This window comes from Arachis duranensis, chromosome 4 (genome assembly GCF_000817695.3).
Source record: "Arachis duranensis cultivar V14167 chromosome 4, aradu.V14167.gnm2.J7QH, whole genome shotgun sequence".
Taxonomy (NCBI): Eukaryota; Viridiplantae; Streptophyta; class Magnoliopsida; order Fabales; family Fabaceae; genus Arachis; species Arachis duranensis.
In genome coordinates, this window is record NC_029775.3 from 50,928,486 (window position 1) to 50,947,964 (window position 19,479).

Sequence of the window (19,479 nt, forward strand, 5' to 3'; positions counted from 1 at the left end):
TTTTTCTGTGATTTCAGGTATTTTCTGGCTGAAATTGAGGGACCTGAGCAAAAATCTGATTTAGAGGCCGAAAAGGACTACAAATGCTGTTGGATTCTGACCTCCCTACACTCGAAGTGGATTTTCTCGAGCTACAGAAGCCCAATTGGCGCGCTCTCAACGGCGTTGGAAAGTAGACATCCTGGGATTTCCAGCAATGTATAATAGTCCATACTTTGCCCGAGATTTGATGGCCCAAACCGGCGTTGCAAATCAGTCTCAGAATTCCCGGCGTTTAACGCCGGAACTGGCACAAAAATTGGAGTTAAACGCCTAAACTGGCATAAAAGCTGGCGTTTAACTCCAGAAAAAGTCTCTACACATGAAAGGTTCAATGCTCAGCCCAAGCACACACCAAGTGGACCCTGGAAGTGGATTTTTACGTCATTTACTCATTTCTATATACCCTAGGTTACTAGTTCACTATTAATAGGACCTTTTGATATTGTATCTGTACCGGATGACACTATATACGTTTCTCATTGTATCTTCTGCAGCATGAGTCTCTAAACCCCATGGTTGGGGGTGAGGAGCTATGCTGTGTCTTGATGGATTAATGCAATTACTACTGTTTTTCATTCAATCACGCTTGCTTCTATTCTAAGATATCACTTGTTCCTAAACATGACGAATGTGATGACCTGTGACACTCATCATCATTCTCACCTATGAACGTGTGCCTGACAACCACCTCCGTTCTACCTTAGATTGAGTAGATATCTCTTGGATTCCTTAATCAGAATCTTCGTGGTATAAGCTAGAATTGATGGCGGCATTCAAGAGAATCCGGAAGGTCTAAACCTTGTCTGTGGTATTCTGAGTAGGATTCAATTGACAGAGCGCGTTGAACATTTTCACTGAGAGGATGGAAGGTAGCCATTGACAATGGTGAAACCCTACATACAGCTTGCCATGGAAGGAGTCTTGCGTGCTTGAAGAAGAAGACAGTAGGAAAGCAGAGATTCAGAGACAGAGCATCTCCAAAACCTCAACCTGTTCTCCATTACTGCAAAACAAGTACTTATTTCATGTTCTTTTGCTTTTTACAATCAACCCTGATAATTATTGATATCCTGACTAAGAGTTACAAGATAACCATAGTTTGCTTCAAGCCGACAATCTCCGTGGGATCGACCCTTACTCACGTTAGGTATTACTTGGACGACCCAGTGCACTTGCTGGTTAGTTGTGCGGAATTGCAAAAGTGTGATTGCAATTTTGTGCACCAGTATGTATGGGGGAAAGAGACTTGAGGGAGTAAGTCCTTAGGGGTGTCTCAACACCTAGCACCTTGAACCAACTGGTTCGGGATTGTTGGATGAAAGCTTATCATAAAGAGTCACCCTCTCACAGAGCACTTAGCCTAAAAAGGAATGCAATAAACCTTGGAAAAGAAGGAAGGATCAACAATAAGAAGTCTCAAAGGATGCAATCAAGCAAGTGTTCAAGGGCATGATAAAGGCCTGGAAGCCAGTGAAGAAATGAACCTAAGTTGCTACGCATGAAACCCCATAAAACCAAGGACTTGACTTCCACAATAATGACTCATTTCTCTTGTCATTTCATTCATCATTCTCATGTTTCAGTACTTGCTTAGGGACAAGCAAGCTTTAAGTTTAGTGTTGTGATGCCAGGGCATCTAGGCCAGTTTCACTGACCTTTTCTTTACTGTTTTAGGGTAGTTTCATGCATTTTCTTAGTAAATAGGCAAGTTTTGGATGAAAATACACTTACACCTTGATTCAAGCAAGCATTGTAAATTTTACATGATTTCATGAGGATTATGCAAGGATTAAATGATAAATTAGATAATGCATGATCTCATAACTTGGATTAGAGCTTTGATGCACTTTATTTGCTTGATTTCAGGACAAAGGAAGCAAGGAAGAGCCACGTTAGTATCCACGTTAATATAATTAACGTGACTACTAACATTGAATGGGAATGAGCTTGCAATATTAATGAGAAAATTGATTGCCAATAACATCTTCGAAGCCATCATAGCCCACTTAATTGCCATGTTAACTACATTAAAGTGGTAGTTAATATGGAGGAAAAGGGAGCTCCAGCGTTAGTGGTAAAAGTGAATACCACTAACGCTCCAAATTGGCAATTGGCCACGTTAAAAGTCACGTTAACTCAGTTAACGTGAACTATAACGTGGAAGGGGTAGACAATGCCAACGTTAGTGACACTCACCTTTGTCACTAATGTTGGATTAAGCCAACATTGCCCACGTTAGTGGTCACGTTAAGACCACTAATGTGAGAGATAACGTAGAGCTAAGCATGATAAGCCAACGTTAGTGACACTCACCTTTGTCACTAACGTTGGAGATGGCATTCACTACCACGTTAATCTAATTAACGTGAGCTCTAACGTGGGAAGGAGGGCGTTTGGAGCGTTAGTGACAAAGGTAAGTGTCGCTAACGCTCCCGAAGATGAGGCATGCCCACGTTAAGAGCCACGTTAGTTACACTAACGTGAACTCTAACGTAGGGACAAGGGGCACAAGGCAACATTATTGGGAAAGGTGAGTCCCAATAACGCTTGCGAAGGTTCATAAGGCAACGTTAGTGGTCACGTTAGTGCCACTAACGTTGAAGTTAACGTTGATCATTTTGGGTTGGAACGTTAGTGGAAAAGGTGATTGTCACTAATGTTCACGAACCCACATCCTCACTTAACGTTAACGCCACTAACATCCTAACTAACGCCCATGCCTAACTCACACTTTTTCTGCAAACAAAGCTGAGCTCACTGAAGATTGTAACTGCTTTAAGTCAATATCAAAGGCCCATATCCAAGACTTGGAGAACTCACTAGAAGATCAAGAAGAGTAGTATATATAGGAGTAGCTTTGAACCATTAGGGAGCTTTTTCACTTTTGAGAACTACACTCTGTATATTTACTTTCAGCGTGTATTCTATTCTACTCTTTTTCATTTCCATTCCCAGAGCTATAAACAACTAAACCCCTTTCATTGGGTTAGGGAGCTCTGTTGTAATTTGATGGATCAATTATAGTTTTCATTCTTCTTCCTCTTTCTTTTCTCTTGATTTACTAGAAAGCTTTCGATCTTAATCTAATTGGTTAGTTATCTTGGAAAAGAAACTCTCCATAATTGGATCTACTCTGAGCCTTGGAAAAGGGATGAAGAGATCATTCTAGAAATGCTTTCTCATGTTGGACCAAATTGGGGTTTAGGCGGATATAGTGACATGTAATCCTCCCAATACTTTGATTTGGATATACATGGGGTATAATCAGTGACCACACTTCATCTCTTCCCATGAGCAATTAAATCAAGGAATTGGGCAATTGTTCAAGCTTAGAGAGATTGGATTGCCAAAGAATTGGGATCTAATCACTTAAGATTGCCAAGGAGATCAATGAATGCATTAATTAAGGAAGAGATGAGAATGAATTTGATCTGGAGAATGCAACATCTCCTAAGCCCAATGAATCCCCATCTCTGATCTTACCCATTCTTTTTACTTTCTGCCATTTATTTCCATGTTCATCTTCCTAATTCCCCATTTACAATTCTGCACTTTATTTTCTACAATTTACTTTCTCGCCATTTAATTTCCTGCAAATCTAAACTACATTCTGTTTAGCTCAACTAGCACACTCTTCAAACTAAAGTTGCTTGACCAATCAATCCCTGTGGGATTCAACCTCACTCTATTGTGAGTTTTTACTTGACGACAATTCGGTATACTTGCCGAAGGGAAATTTGTTGAGAGACAAGTTTTCGTGCATCAGCATGACTGGATGAAGGCAGTAGGAAAGCAGAGATTCAAAAGGAACAAAGCATCTCTATATGCTTATCTGAAATTCCCACCAATGAATTACATAAGTATTTCTATCTTATTTTATGTCTTATTTGTATTTTAGCTATCAAAACCCCATAACCATATGAATCTGCCTGACTAATATTTACAAGATGACCATAGCTTGCTTCAAGCCAAAAATCTCTGTGGGATCGACCCTTACTCACGTAAGGTATTACTTAGACGATCCAGTGCACTTGCTGGTCAGCTGCACGGAGTTGTGAAGAAAGTGTGTGAGATCACGATTCTGTGTACCACTTAGTAAACCTACTACTCTTTTTATTAACCTCCTAATATGTACGTTTAACTTTAAATTAATATATATATATACACATATATATCCATTGGAAATGTGAAATAAGTAATTAAGTACTATACTGTACCTATGACTAATTAGTAACAGGAAGTGAGATTTTCATAATAGTATTATTAAGGAACATTCCTAATGATGATTGTTCTTTAGAGCTTCTTGGAAACCCAATATTAGTGGCTAGTGTAGTGGGTTCTACTTCTACACACAAAAATTACAGTTGCTACACATTCCTTGTGCTCAGAAATCTCATGATGTTCATTTGCAAAAAAGTCAAGCATTGCCAACTAATTTGTCATACTTTGAAAAATTAATATTCTCTCTTATCCACTAGCATAACATAATCTGAGGGAAAGAAGCTACAAGCATTAAATCAAGTGAGCTTTCTTCCAGAATTAATAAATTGAGCTTTAATTCTATCTTTTTTTCCTGGTAAGTGAAATTCCCTTTTTTTTCCTGGTTATCCTTATGTAATACATATTTGAATGAATCAGAAACCATTCGTGGGACAGAAGCAATAAATAAGAAAAGGTGTCACGTGTGGTGAATGAGCATCTCTTTGCCAAATGCCATGTTGTGTGATTCATGATTAAGATTATATGATCGGTTTCGTGTTATCAAGTGAGAAAGTCGTCCCTTCCCTCACATGCTCATAAGCTAAGGTTTTGCTTTTTCAGCCTTTTCTTTTCCTCCTTGGAAATTCCCGTCCACACTCCAAAATCCCAATCCCAACTTAAAAAAATTCCCTCAAAACACAAATAGAATCGAATAGTAAAACATTTACAAATAAGTAGTTTTAAGAAACAAGTTAAACTTTCTGTTTATGAAATTTAGTTAAATTTATACATTTATTATCAATTGTGCCAACAGGTGAATAGACGGTGGGTACATTTAGTTAAATTTAGTTAAATTCATACATTTATTGTCAATTGTGCCAACAAGTGTTGTTTTAGACAAAAAAAATTTCATAAGACAAAAATACATAAGTGGAAAATTAAAAGATAACAGCCAAATAGCAATCACAAAGAGCAAAACCATTTGTCCTAATTAGCTTTTGAAACTAACAGTTTAAAACTACATTATGCATATAACTCTGACTAAACCAATTAGATTCCAGCCACAATATAATTTTACAAAGTTTAATCAGAGTGTAGCACATAACATTAACATACCTTAACTGCAAGTTCTACAATAGCCCAGCATGCATTATTTGCTATTGAAATAGCCTCTTTAACCTTAGAAATTTTCTGTATAAATAACATAGTACATTAGTAAAATAATTGAAAAAATACAACCACTCAGTTGAACCCTAAACTAATACTAGTTTCACTACAAGAAAATAAGCTTTCTGCCACACTTTTAAAGCGTACCGAAAAGTATAAAAAAGCGTGCCGATAGCTATTCGCCACGCTTTTTGAGCTATCGGCACGCTTTTAAAAGGGTCACATCTGCCAGCGTGCCGATTGCTCTATCGGCACGCTTTTGTAGATCTATTGGCGCGCTTTTTTTGTTGCCACGCTTTCATCTCTTGCCACGCTTTTAAGCGTGGCCATAGGTCTTAACCTATGGGTACACTTGAGAAGCGTACCTATAAGTGTATATATCGCCACGCTTTTAAAACGTGCCCAGAAAGTTGGTTTTGGATACACTTCAAAAGCGTGCCGATAAAAAAAACTACTGCCACGTTTTAAAAGCGTGGCTATATCCTTAGCAAATTTAAAAAATTAGTATAAGCTTTTTTACACACTCTAATACACTCCAAAAATAATTAAAAAAACATTAACAAAAACATGTAAATGTCATTTAAAAAAATTAATCAATAAAAAATAATATTACATTAATAGAATTCAAACCAAATTAGCCATGTCATCTCTATACATGCAACCACAGTGTACATGAAATTTACAAACATAAACAAAAATGAATTTCTAGGAAGGAAATTAAGAAATGTCATTGAATCACCCAAGCTTGTACTAGGCCTTCCTCGGATAAAGGAATCAAATGGAAAGCTCCACAATACACTTCAAGAATAATCTGCAATTATGATCATATGGATAACGAAAAAACAGAAGGTAAGCAAATTATAAAGCATCTTGCCATGATAAATATTAAAGAAAGGAATCAAGTAGTCACCAAATTCATACTTAACTAAATAGCCACCAAGAGCCACCAACTGTGCATTCCTTAATCAAATAATCACCAAATTCATACTTAATTAACAAACAAGAAAACAAGTGGATTCTTCTCAAGTGAGGATGATGAAGTCAATGATAATTCCTTTTATTTTCCAAACACTTTGATAAAAGAAAAAAATTCTTTCACTACAAACAAAACTCACTTTTAATTTTTCTCAAACGACTGTAGAAAGAGCAGATAAAATATAATAATCAAGTTATAAATCAGAAATTGCACAATGAAATAACAAAAAACAAAGAAGGGAAACAAAAGAAATCAAACCATCTAACTCAAATTGAAAAAAAATTTAGGTGAAATATCTGCCAAACAGGAATTCTGGACAAACATCACTACAAAGGAATTCTGAATTCCTTGCATCACAAATTCAGCAAGGTTGATGTATAACTTCATATGCTTAACTTCTATTTCAATTTGAGAATAAGTTGAGAATGAAAGCTGATTTAAATAGGAAAATATAAATGAAATTACGCAGGAAAGATCAAAATTGGCTAACGAAAGTTTGGTTGGTAGATACTAGTCATCATACCTAACATTGCTATTAACTGAAGAAGGGCCGTGTTTCCCAACAGTGCAATACTGATCTGAATCTAGCTCCCAGAGTGCTGGTTTTCCCTGTTGTGGCTGAAAATGGCCCAAGAACCTAACCAAATATAAAATCAAGCAACACAGTTTAATCTTCCACTATAATGCAACTAGGAAAGTAACAGACAGAAGGGTAAGTAACAAATAAATCTGGTTTGAATTTTTAAATGAGTTTTGAACTGTCATTCACATGGTGAAAGTTCAGAATATGTCTTGAGTGCACTCTCAGATTTTCATCCACCATCTACCTACGGTAGAGAAGCTAGTTTATAAACTGCCAACTGACATTATCTAATAAAAGAGGCAAGGAAAGAATTAACTAATTAAGAAAGCAAAGTGGCAACAAACATTACTGCATGATTAGTAATTTAGTAAAAGGAAAAGAACAGTTGCACACACACACAAAACACAAAACACACAAGAAGAAATGATCTTCGAGAAGTTGGAGAAGTTGCATAAAGCAATGATAGTCTTCTTTCTTATCTTGAAATGCTTCTTGCACTTGTGCCATATAATCTCTCGCTTCTTCATACGTTGCCACCATTTCTAGTTCTTCCACTCCTGATCGAGAAAAAGAAACTCAGCCGAGAAAATAATGTTGATAATGGGTTAAGAACTCAATTAAAAAGTTGCAAGGTCAGTTAATTTAAGGAACAATTTAGTTTTTTCTTTTTTAATTTAATTTAGTAGATTCTTTGGTGTTTACAAAATTTTTGTTTAACTTGTCTAAAGTAGAGATAAAGTAAGACTCGCATCTTTATTTTTTAAGTCTATCAGTAAATGTTAGGCACTATAGAAGAGACCTTAATTTTAGTAGACTGATAGCATCATAGTTGCATAGAACTTCCAATACACCTCTATCACGGATACACTGCTGCACCAAGACCGTTCTAGGTGGCGGTGCATCAGACATACTCACACCCTCAAGAAACCCCCATTTAGTATTTCTTTACCAAAAAAATTAAAGACAAAAATCAGAAACCATTCCAATAAGCAATTTTCATCATAACCAAACAAAATAACAAACGATCATATCACTCAAACCTTGTATCAAGTATCTGTACTATTCGAACAAATGCATGTGTGTCATAATAAAGTATAATTCATATACTAAGATTAAAAGAATACCAGTGAATGAATCTCATTATCCAAGTTGAAATAAATTTCATATACTCCAATATAAGAAATCAGTACAATTCATATACCAGTAGTGACTTGATAGTTTTCCATGCAGATCCCACTGAAGCCAGGGGTTTTTTTCTTGTAGTGTAATTTGTCACAAACTATGAATTTATCTAAAAATTTTATTCATTCAGACTTCAAATATGAATATGATCAATTAAAACCCTAAAAAATAGTAGGATTTGTACCTCTTGGATAATTTGAAGAGCAACCACTCCTCTGCTTTTCTTCATAATCGGTTTCTTCTTCGTCCAACGGCGGTCGGAGATGAAGTTGGCCAAAGCTACGCACAGCAAAATGGCGCCACCGAAGCCAACGGCGCGAGGGATGAGCGACTAGTTGGGGAACAAATAGAAGATTAATAGCAAATTAAACACAGCAAAACCAATTTAATAACAGAACCAGAACAAATAGAAGATTAACAGAGAGAAGAGAGGTCTAGAAGATTTAAAAAACCGAGTAGTTAAAAGGAGAATTTCACAAACCAGGAATCAGGAAGAACCACGGCGGCGTTCAGGATGGGGAGGACAGCAACGTTCACGGGACGCGGAGGACAGCGACGCTCACAGGACGGGAGAGTAGGACGCAGACATTCACGGGATGGAGACGACACGACGAGGAGAACACGCCTTGGACCGAGACCACGAGACGTGCGAGTCTGCGATGGCGTGTGCGAAGGGGATTCTGTGCGACGGCGGTTCTGGCGTGTGCGAGGGACAGAAGAGAGCGAGAGAAGAGACTTAGGGAGTTAGGGTTCCAGTGAGGGGAGGGTGATTTTAGATTTAGGGTTCGAAGGCATGGGTGATGAACGATGAACGATGAACGATGGAGATGGTGAGGGTTGAGCGTCGATTGAGGGAGAGGAAGCGCCGATTGGGGGAGAGGAAGCGATGATTGAGGGAGGAGCGAGAGAGAGGCAGCGTCTTTAGTGTTTAGGGTTTGCGAGAGAGAGAGATCGCTGAGGGTGCACGCCGAGGCAGGGTGCGCCGACGGAGAAGCGCCGATAGAAGGTTGCAAGAGAGGGTGCGAGGGTTGGGAATCCGAGGAGGAGGCTTGCCGTTTGGGTGCGAGAGAGGGTGCGATAGAGGGCTACGAGAGAGGGCTGGGTGTGATGGTTCTCGGCGGTGATGAAGATGAAGGGCGTGCATGGGTTCTCATTAGCAGTGATGAATTGGGACATGGTAGTGATGAAGATGAAGGGGCTGGCAGCTAGTGTCCGAGGCTTGAGCAGTGAAAAGATTGTCACTTCTTTAGGGTTGAAGTGTTTAATTGGGAAAAAATTGAAGTGTGAATAAAAAATTGGTGAAAATTATGTCGCTACGCTTTTTTAGAGTGCCTATAGGAAGACAAATCAGCCACGCTTCAAAAGCGTACTTATTTCTCTCTATGGCCACGCTTTTGACGCGTGGCAAAAAAAAGCGTGGCCAAATCAATAATAAGTCGCCACCCTCATAAAAGCGTGCCGATTTCTCTCTATGGCCACGCTTTTCAAGCGTAGCAAAAAAAAGCGTGGCCAAATCACAAATCAGTGGCCACCCTCGCAAAAGTGTGGCCATAGACCACTTTTAGGCACGCTTTAAAAGCGTGGCAAGAAAAAAGTGTGCCGACAGGCCTTTTTTCTTGTAGTGTTTATATTAAACTATTCAACAACAAAGTGTTTTCATAAGTCATAACCAAATCAAATAACTCCTAAGCAATTTCGTAAATTTTGTATTAGGTCTTCTCCCTTTAAAGCCAAGATAAATCCAAGATAAATCCTAAAAAGTTAAAACCCCAACACCAATAAGCATGGTTAACGAAACCGAAACGGCACTGACAGGGTCACCTTTTTTACCTAAATAAATTATTATAGAAAAAATTAATGAAATTGCATAATAAAATCATACATCTGAAGAGCTAACATGGCGAGGGGTGATGGAGCCTCTAACCTGCACCAGTCCTCCAGCGGTGAACAATGTAATTCTATCCTCATGAACCCATTGAATTTCTGAGAAATCATTGAAACAAATTAGCAATATAGTACTTAGCAAATAAATTACACTCCTTGGGTGCGGCCCTTCTCAGGACCATGCATGAACGCAGGATGCTTGTGAACCGGGAAAGATCGAAAAGGATCATCACCGGATAGGTTGGAAGATTCGTCGGTGGCTTTGACCACGATATGATAGAGAGAAGAACGAGATGATGAGAAATTGAATGAGGATCTGAAAAATGGGGAGAGAGGAGATTGATGACAAGTCATCATATACCCATTTTTCAAGCTAATTTCACTTGTTCTGTTAGTCTTTATGCACTTTCTTGCTTCTTAAGTAAGTGATTTGGAGTGAAAATGCACAACTTCTTTAAATCAAGCAACCACCATGAAATTAATGTTAATCCATGAGGTTTAAGCTAATTTTAATTGAATTTTAATTGATTTATAAGCCTCTTGAATTTAGTGATACTTTGAGTGGTTGTTTTGGTTTATTGTAGGTGAAGAAAAGAAAAAAAAAAAGGAAAAGCATAGCCTAAGGAAGTGTGGCCCAAGGAAAAGAAAGTGTGGTCAAAGAGAGAAGAAGTGTGGCGCACAACATGAGGAGAGGCAGGCATTGCCCTCCACAAGGGCACACTGCCCTCCAGGAGGGCAACATAATGAAACAAGCTTCCAAAGAAATTCTGCCTACCAATGCTTGCCACAAGGTTCGAACTCATGAGCAAGGGGGAATGGGGGAGCGCTACTCACAAAGGAAAATAAGCCAAAAATTGGCCAAAATGCTCCCAGCCAGTCTCGAACACGGATCCTTCACAAAGAAAGCAAGGAAGCTGCACCACTTAAGCGCTACCTTCATGATGTCCAAGACTTGGCACGCAAAATATTTCAAACGCACCATGACGCACATTGCCCTGCCCTCCGCGAGGGCAGGGCAGCATTTTGTTGGCATGATTCTGGCGCACCAAGAAACAAATCTGGCAGCACCAAGCACGCACCGTGGCACATCCTGGCAGCACCAATTTTTCCTGCCCTGCCCTCCACGCGGGCAGGGCAGCGTTTTGCGCACCAACATGCACCAGGCCGCACCAAAGCCACACCAACATGCACCAAAGCCGCACCAACATGCACCAAATCCTGCCCTGCCCTCCACAAGGGCAGGGTAGCCTCCTGGGAGCTACCATTTTGGGCCGAAAAATTCAATTAAAATTCTAATTAAATTCTTTTCTTCACCAAATCAAAAGCCCATCCAAATCCCAAAATCCAAGAATAGAAAGTGTATAAATAGGAGCTAGTTTGATGTAATTAGGACCTTTTGACTTACCTTTTGCTTAGCTTTGGAATTTTGCACTTTCTTTGAGCTTTGAATTTTATTTTGGCACTTTGGAGCTTCTTTGGTGTCTTCACTGAGATTTCAGAGAATAGGGGAGGAGAATTGATCTCTCTTCTTCCTCGTTCTTGCTTAGGCCTTCTTAATTTCTTTGTTTTGAGTTTTGGGTGTGAAGAATTGAGGAAATTCTGTCTCAATCTCCACTCAAGAACTCTTATCTGCTCTCTTAATTGTTGCAATTTACTTTCTCTCTGTTTAGATTCTGCAATCCCAGTCCTCAAATCCCCTTTACATTCAAGCAATTTACATTTCTTGTCATTTAAGTTACTGCAATTTACATTTCTTGCACTTTAAGTTTCAGTCATTTAATTTCTTGTCCTTTAAGATTCAGCATCTTTTATTTTCCTGTTCTTTAATTTATTGCAATTCTCCCCTCTCCCTTTACATTCCAAGCAATTTAGTTTCTGTTAATGATAAACCACTCAACCAATACTTGATTCGCTTGACTAAATCAACCACTAAACTAAAATTGCTCAATCCTTCAATCCCTGTGGGATCGACCTCACTCATGTGAGTTATTATTACTTGATGCGACCCGGTACACTTGCCGGTGAGTTTTGTGTTGGATCGTTTTCCACACATCAGAGATGATAGCGTAGAACGAGAAATTGATGCAAGAGAAGAAGGGAATCTGAATCTTGAGTGATGATAGTAGTGAAAGAAGCTCGTTCGATGGAGAGAGGAAGAAATGGTGATGGCGAAGTGGAAAAGGGAAAAGGAGTGATGGTTCTGGAGTGGTGAGTGGTAAGCGGGGAAGAGGAGTGACGGTTCTGGAGTGGTGAGTGGTGACACCGTGAAGATGAGTGACGGCGAACCAGGGATTTGGGGGTGATGAGTGGAGAACAAGGGAAGAACTGAAGAAAGGTGAGTGTTATGTTCTCTGATGATTTGGCTAAGTGTTAGTGTAGTATGGATGAAAAGGAAAAAAGATTTATACGTCTCGTATGGGTTTGGGCCTACATAGATTAGACAACACTTCTGAAGCGCACCCAAAACATAATAAATTGGTTACTTTTTAAAAGCATTCTCTTTAGTCAAAAAAAGTATATCTATAGCCTTTTAGATTAGGCTATGCTTTATAAGTGATATTTAAAATATCTAAGGAGACGCTTTTAAAGTGATGTCTCAATAGTGTTTCCTTTTCTCTTATAAAAGGGCACCATCAAAAAAAGCATAGCCTATTCTAGGAATAGGCTACGCTTTTCAAATGTAGCTTAAAAAAAGTGTAGCTGAATGGGTGTTTTTCTTGTAGTGCTAATTGCCAAAAATTTTCACAATGAGTTCATGCCTCTATCACCAATGTTTCCCAAAATTCCCCCACACTTAGAATTTACACACTAGTCCACCCAAGCTAATCAAAGAGTAATTCGGGGACATCAATGGTTTTTCGCTTAAGGGGGGTAATGTGCTATCATCAGAACAAATGGGAATCTATAGGCTCAAAGGGGTTCATAAAGGCGCATACAAGGGTGGCCATATAGGTTAGTGAGTTTGTCATAAAAAAATGGCCTCAATCATGCTAAATACATTCAAACACCATTACAGGACATAAAGAATCATGAAAATCAATGATCACAATAAAAAAGGAGTAATAATCACACACAAGAAAAACATTATGGTTGAAAAGATGCAAGCATCTATTAAGGCTCAAGACTCACAAGGTATGTTGTTCGAGCTCTTTTTCTATTTTCTACAAACAATTTACTCCAAGCAAGTTGGCAAACATAATATATCCTTCAATTCAATCAATGGTATGCCTTAGAAAAAGATTTCATAGAAATTCCCTGGTGTTTCACCCACTGCATGCTTATGCTCCGGGGGGGGTGAAAAGGGGTCACCTTCAGCTGGTGGATTTGGAAGTGGGTTGGTCAACGACATCATGCTCCTCCCCAGCTAGCTCAGATGAGGCTCTAGGAGGTAGGCCGGGGTCTCTTCCCTTTAGTTTTGTCGCTCTCCACTCAAAACACTTTTGCTCCAAATGCTCCTTGCGATGGATATTGTGCAAGATGTCTTCGAATAATTTTGGAAGAGGACGAAGAAAGGGTAAAGCAGTTGACGAAGTTGGTAAAACTTGGTGGTGGTGCTTTGGGTGTCTTCCTCTCGGAGGGTGTTGTGTTTGTTGATCTCTCCAAATCTCCACTCGAAATGAACTTGTTGCCTCTAGGAACCTTGAACATGATGTCACTTGGATGCCACTCTACCCCCGCTGCTGTTGCTAGACGCATCACTATCGATGGAAAAGGGATACTGATATTCTTCTTCTAAATCAGTTTCCATACCGATGTGCGTAATAAAGGCACAATGGCTATGTTCTTTCCTTCCATGATAGCCTAGAGTAGTAAGGCAGTCTTGAATCTCACATGGGTAGCATGGGTGTTGGGAATAATGTAATCCGCCATAATTTGATGCCATATACGAGCTACGACATTCAAATCAGAGTAAGCTATAGTTGAGGGAATAGAATTTTTCCTTTTGCTATACTCCCATGATGCACCGAGATGGTCAATCCTCTCAAGAATGGGAGTCAAAGACATCCTCCCCTTGGACACACGTGCTTTGATCCTTGAATAGTCATCATTCTCAGGCAGAATGTGGGGGATCTTCAGAAAAGCTTCAATAGCTCAGTTGGAAATATCCAACCTTTTTCTCCAGAGGAATACCGACTCTGCTTCCCAATTTTGGTAGTTGGCGTAGAATTCCCGCACCATGTTTTCATTGACTTCAGTTGGGTCTTGCTGTAAAAACTCCCAATGAAGTGAGGCAATCCTCTCATGGATGACCGTTTCGTACTTGAGCAGAACCTTAAGCCTATGTTCCCAATTAATTGACCTTTTCTCAAATTTTTCATATTGGAACTCGGCTCTTTGGTTGAGCAAGATATTCAGGTCATCACTCAGGCGATCCATGAAACATGATCTTGATGCGCGGGTTGTAGATTGCACAACCGACAAAGCGACCAGTTTCTTACCCTTCTTTCACATCCTAAAAAGAAAACAGAAAAGATCAAGGTCATAGGACAACAAGAATATTAGAACACCGAGGAAGCACCTAATAAAGTCAAGAGAATCAAATTCTTAGTTGAAAGCTTGAAGATAGTGTGATTCATAAGAATGGCGGTGTGTATATTCCAAAGGTGCGCGCGGTTGGAACACACACACCGGCCGCACACAACGGCAATCACACTCTTAAGGTAACTCAAAGTTCAAAGCTTCACAAGCAAGTCCTCAAGTTACAAATATAAAACATAAAAATGCAAGCAACTTCAAGCAGCACCAAAAAGGAATTGTCAATTGTTCATCCGCAACAAGTGGTAATCACATATACAATGCTCTATAATTGGAAGCCAAAAGATGTTTGATCAAGAAATCACCAAAGGTTGAACATTCATAAAGTGATTATTCAATTTAAATCCTAAGATGAACAATGAAACTCAGATTCTACCAACACAATGCATTTACAACTAAAGTCACCCATGAACAAGGCACACAATTCTTTGAAAATACGGGTGGGTGGACTCAAAGTAAATAAGAAAAGAAATGCATTGATAAAACAATATGATCAACATCAAAATTCACAAATGAAGTTGCACAATTCATATGATATGCCTAACAAAAGATAAATTGAAAGCATATGATGGCCAAGCCATATGAATCAAATAAGATGTTCATTGAGACATTTTACTGAACATGTGGTATGCAATGTGCAAGTTCATCACGATTAAGCTCAAAATTGAGCCTAACCAACCCAATAATCAAGAAACAACACTTTGCAATACAGCGAAGCAACAAAGAAAGCAACAAATTTAATCTATGCAACATAAAAGAAATTAAACAAATGTAAAAATATTAACATAAATAAAAGAAAAGAAAAACAAAACCCTTAGGTATAAAAGTTGAAGAGAACAAGAACTAGGGAGGAACAATGGCACTTCTCATAGCCACTGTGAAATCACGGCATTTGGGTTTGCTAGAAAGAACACTGGCAGAAAGAACTCACCGGTGGTGAAAAGAGAAGAGAGATGAGAAAGAAGGAAAGAAATGAAAGGAGAAGAGAAGTAAGAGAAAGAGAGAGAGAGATGGTGGTCACCGGCGGTGGGTTGACGAAGGTGGTGGCCGGCGGCAGGCTGAACGGCTGGGCTGGGCAGAGAAGAGAGGGAGAGGGCAGCTATGAAGAAGGAAAGAAAAGAGAGGGCTACCTCTGCAGGTTGCCCTGTTAATGCCTAGAACGCGACCTGTGTGGACGCACAAGGACCTGTGCGGACGAACAGAGATGAAAACTTGGAAGGGTGCGAATGCACAGAGCATGCGAACGCGGCGGCCAGAGAGGTTGTATTATGGTGTGCTGGCACACAAAGGGCTCTCTCTCTTTTTTTATGTGGACACAAGCAGGTGTGTGCACACACTGGTCCGTGTGCACGCATAGAGGTTAAGAATGGAAGAGGTTGTTCACGTGCACAGGCTTTTCGCTTGCTCCCACGGAGGGGTTTGCAATTGGTGTGCGGACGCACACGTCTGTGCGGCCGCACAGATGAAGCATAAAAGGGAATGTGTGCATACGCACGTAGCTGTGCGCAAGCACAGGTCAGAGAAAAGGGGGCAGCACGCATGCATAGGCTGTGCTAGCGCTGCGACCAGAGAGCATGTCAAGGCGTATGCGGATGCACAGGCTTGTGCGTCCGCACAGATGGCGAAAAACAGTTTTCTGCGCACACACAGCTTGGTGCGTATGTGACGTTGGGATTTTTGCTAGTAAAGAATTTTGTAAAAATATAGTCGGGTTGTGAGTATAGATTTTAAACCAACATAAAATCCCTTCGTACAAACGTTTTGGTTGTCACAAGTACCAAATCCCTTTGAAATTGATAACCGAAGTATTTAAACCTCGGGTCGTCTTCTCAAGGAATTGCAGGGAAGTATGAATTATTATTGGTTATGCAAAGGTATAATTCGGGGTTTTGAGAAATAAATTGTAGGGAATTAATAAAATAATAATTAATAAAACTCTTGGCAAGGTATGAAAGCTGGAAGTCATATCCCATTTATCCTTATCAATTATGATGAGAATTGGATTTTTCTCCCCCTAAGTTAACCTCTAACTATGAAGGTAAGTCAAGTGGATGGAATAAGTTTGGTTCCTCAGGTCCTAGTCTTTCCTTGGAAAAGGCTAGAGTTATCGGAACTCGAGTTAATTCTTGAAGAATTCCAATTTTCAGTCAACAACGAGTTTGACAACTCAAGAGTTACCAATTAATCAACCAAGGCCAAAAGGGAAGAAAATCCACTTGAATGAAATTAATTTGGATAAAGCCATAGCATCCATAACATACAAGTCTGAAATATCTCAATTTATATCAAATAAAGAAAATCCTAACATGAAAAGTTCATAAGCCAATTGGGCAACATAAATCAGATACAAAAAAAGCATCAGAGTAAATAAAAGTAAAAGAGAAACATAAATTATTGAACCTGGTATGAAGAAACAATCCTAATGACTAAAAGAAATCCTAAATCCTTTAAGAGGAATCCTAATCCTAAATCATAAGAGAGAGGAGAGAACCTCTCTCTCTAAAAACTACATCTAAAACCTAAAATTGTGAGTAATGATTGAATTGATATCCTGAGTCTCTGCATGTTCCCTGACTTTAATCTGTGTTTCTGGGCCAAAAACTGGGTTAAAATGCGGCCCGAAATTTGTGCCAGCGACTTCTGTAATTCTGCAGCTCGCGCTCGTCACGCGTCTGCGTCGTCCACGTGTTCGCGTCACTCAGCATTTCTCGTACCACGCGTGCGCGTCGTCCACACTTTCGCGTCATTCATGCAGCTTCGAATCCACGTGGTCGCGTTAGGCATGTGAGCGCGTCACGGTGATTCCTTCTATTTCGTGCGGTCGCGTGAGCCATGTGACCGTGTGATTTCTTACTGGTCATCTCCTCAATTCCTTGTGTTCCTTCCATTTTTGCATGCTTTCTCTTCATTCCTTACGCCATTCCTGCCCTATGAAGCCTGAAACACTTAACATACAGATCACGGCATCGAATGGTACGAAGGAAGATAAAAATATACAACAAAAAGGTCCTTAGGAAGCAAGTTATTAATCATAGGATACTTTTAGGAAAAGTACAGATAACTTGCAAGAAGAAGATAGCTCATGAAATCAGGGACCATAGAATTAAGCACTGAACCCTTACTGGTAGTGTATATCACTCTAGTCTCTCAAGTGTCTAGGGTCAATTCTCTCAATTCTCTACTAATCTTGCTTTCTATAGCTTGCTCTTCATCTAACAATCAACAAAAATTTAATGCACCAATACACAAATCAAGAGGTCTTTTAAGGATTGTATTTGGTCAAGTGGACTAAAATCTGAATCCTTAATTAACTTAAACTTTCCACCTAACTTAGGACAATCCATGTAATCATAATATAAAATCAATAACTACCCATTAACTGTGTTTACTACATATATATGCATTCCAAGTTTTGAGTATAGTACATGTGCATTGCTATCACCATTTACTTTGGGGCATTTTGTCCCCTTTTTATTTTTCTGCTCTTTCTTTTTTTTCTTTTTTTTTATTTTTCTTTTCTTAAATTAGTGAAATACTATAAAAAATTTCTTGAAAAAGAAAATATTACTTCAACCAAGTAGTAACTAAATGCAAACAATCAACTACACATGTAATCTATTATGCAATGCAACAATGAACTAATAAAGAAAATAAGACATTGGTGTTGAGAAGAGAATAACTAACCCGTGGAGATTGGTATCGACCTCCCCACACTTAAAGATTGCACCGTCCTCGGTGCATGCTAAGATGTATAAGTGGACGGGCTGCTCCAACTGATGCCTTTCGCTATTGATTGTGCAGATTGACTTGTTTGTCTCCCTATTTAGAAGCTTTCCCTTTCCCTTCCTCGGTGGCCATCCTGAAAGAAGAGGAAAAGAAGGAAAGTAACCCAGAAGTAAAGATAAGAACATAAATGAAATATGGGTCTTACTGCCAAATAATAAAGGTCTCAATTACATGGTAGCTACAACATGCAAGGGAGAAAATAGTGGAAGCAAATGGCATATCAAGAGTGCCAAAATTGCAACAATAAGGAAGAGAGTGGGTAAAGAGAGATAATATAACAAGAATAAAACAAGAATAAACCAAGACTTACCAATTAATCAACCAACGCCAAAAGGGAAGAAAATCTACTTGAATGAAAATAATTTGGATAAAGCCAAACCATCCATAACATATAAGTCTGAAATATCTCAATTTATATCAAATAAAGAAAATCCTAACATGAAAAGTTCATAAGCCAATTGGGCAACATAAATCAGATACAAATAAAAGCATAAGAGTAAATAAAAGTAGAAGAGAAACATAAATTATTGAACCTGGTATGAAGAAACAATCCTAATGACTAAAAGAAATCCTAAATCCTTTAAGAAGAATCATAATCCTAAATCCTAAGAGAGATGAGAGAACCTCTCTTTCTAAAAACTACATCTAAAACCGAAAATTGTGAGTAATGATTGAATTGATATCTTGAGTCTCTGCATGTTCCCTGACTTTAATCTGTGTTTCTGGGCCGAAACTGGGTTGAAATGCGGCCCAGAATCTGTGCCAGCGACTTCTGTAATTCTGCAGATCGCGCTCGACACGCGTCTGCGTCATCCACACGTTCACGTCACTCAGCATTTCTCGTACCACATGCGTGTCTTCCACGCTTTCACGTCGTTCGTGCAGCTTCCAATCCGTGCGGTCGCATTAGGCACGCGAGCGCGTCACGGTAATTCCTTCTATTTCGTGCGGTCGCGTGAGCCATGCGACCGCGTGACTTCTCGCTGGTCATCTCCTCAATTCCTTGTGTTCCTTGCATTTTTGCATGCTTCCTCTTCATTCCTTACGCCATTCCTGCCCTATGAAGCCTGGAACACTTAACATACAGATCACGGCATCAAATGGTACGAAGGAAGATAAAAAT

The 19,479-nt window shown here is 39.3% G+C and overlaps 1 long non-coding RNA gene across 1 annotated transcript; it reads right to left on the minus strand.

Annotated features, from left to right (window-relative positions):
* Window positions 1-7,574: 7,574 nt before the first annotated feature.
* Window positions 7,575-8,648, minus strand: LOC127746776 (uncharacterized). The gene is made up of 3 exons (XR_008008517.1): window positions 8,632-8,648; window positions 8,335-8,481; window positions 7,575-7,911 (listed from the first exon to the last, which is right to left on the minus strand). It is a non-coding gene; the product is annotated as an uncharacterized LOC127746776 (long non-coding RNA).
* Window positions 8,649-19,479: the final 10,831 nt, after the last annotated feature.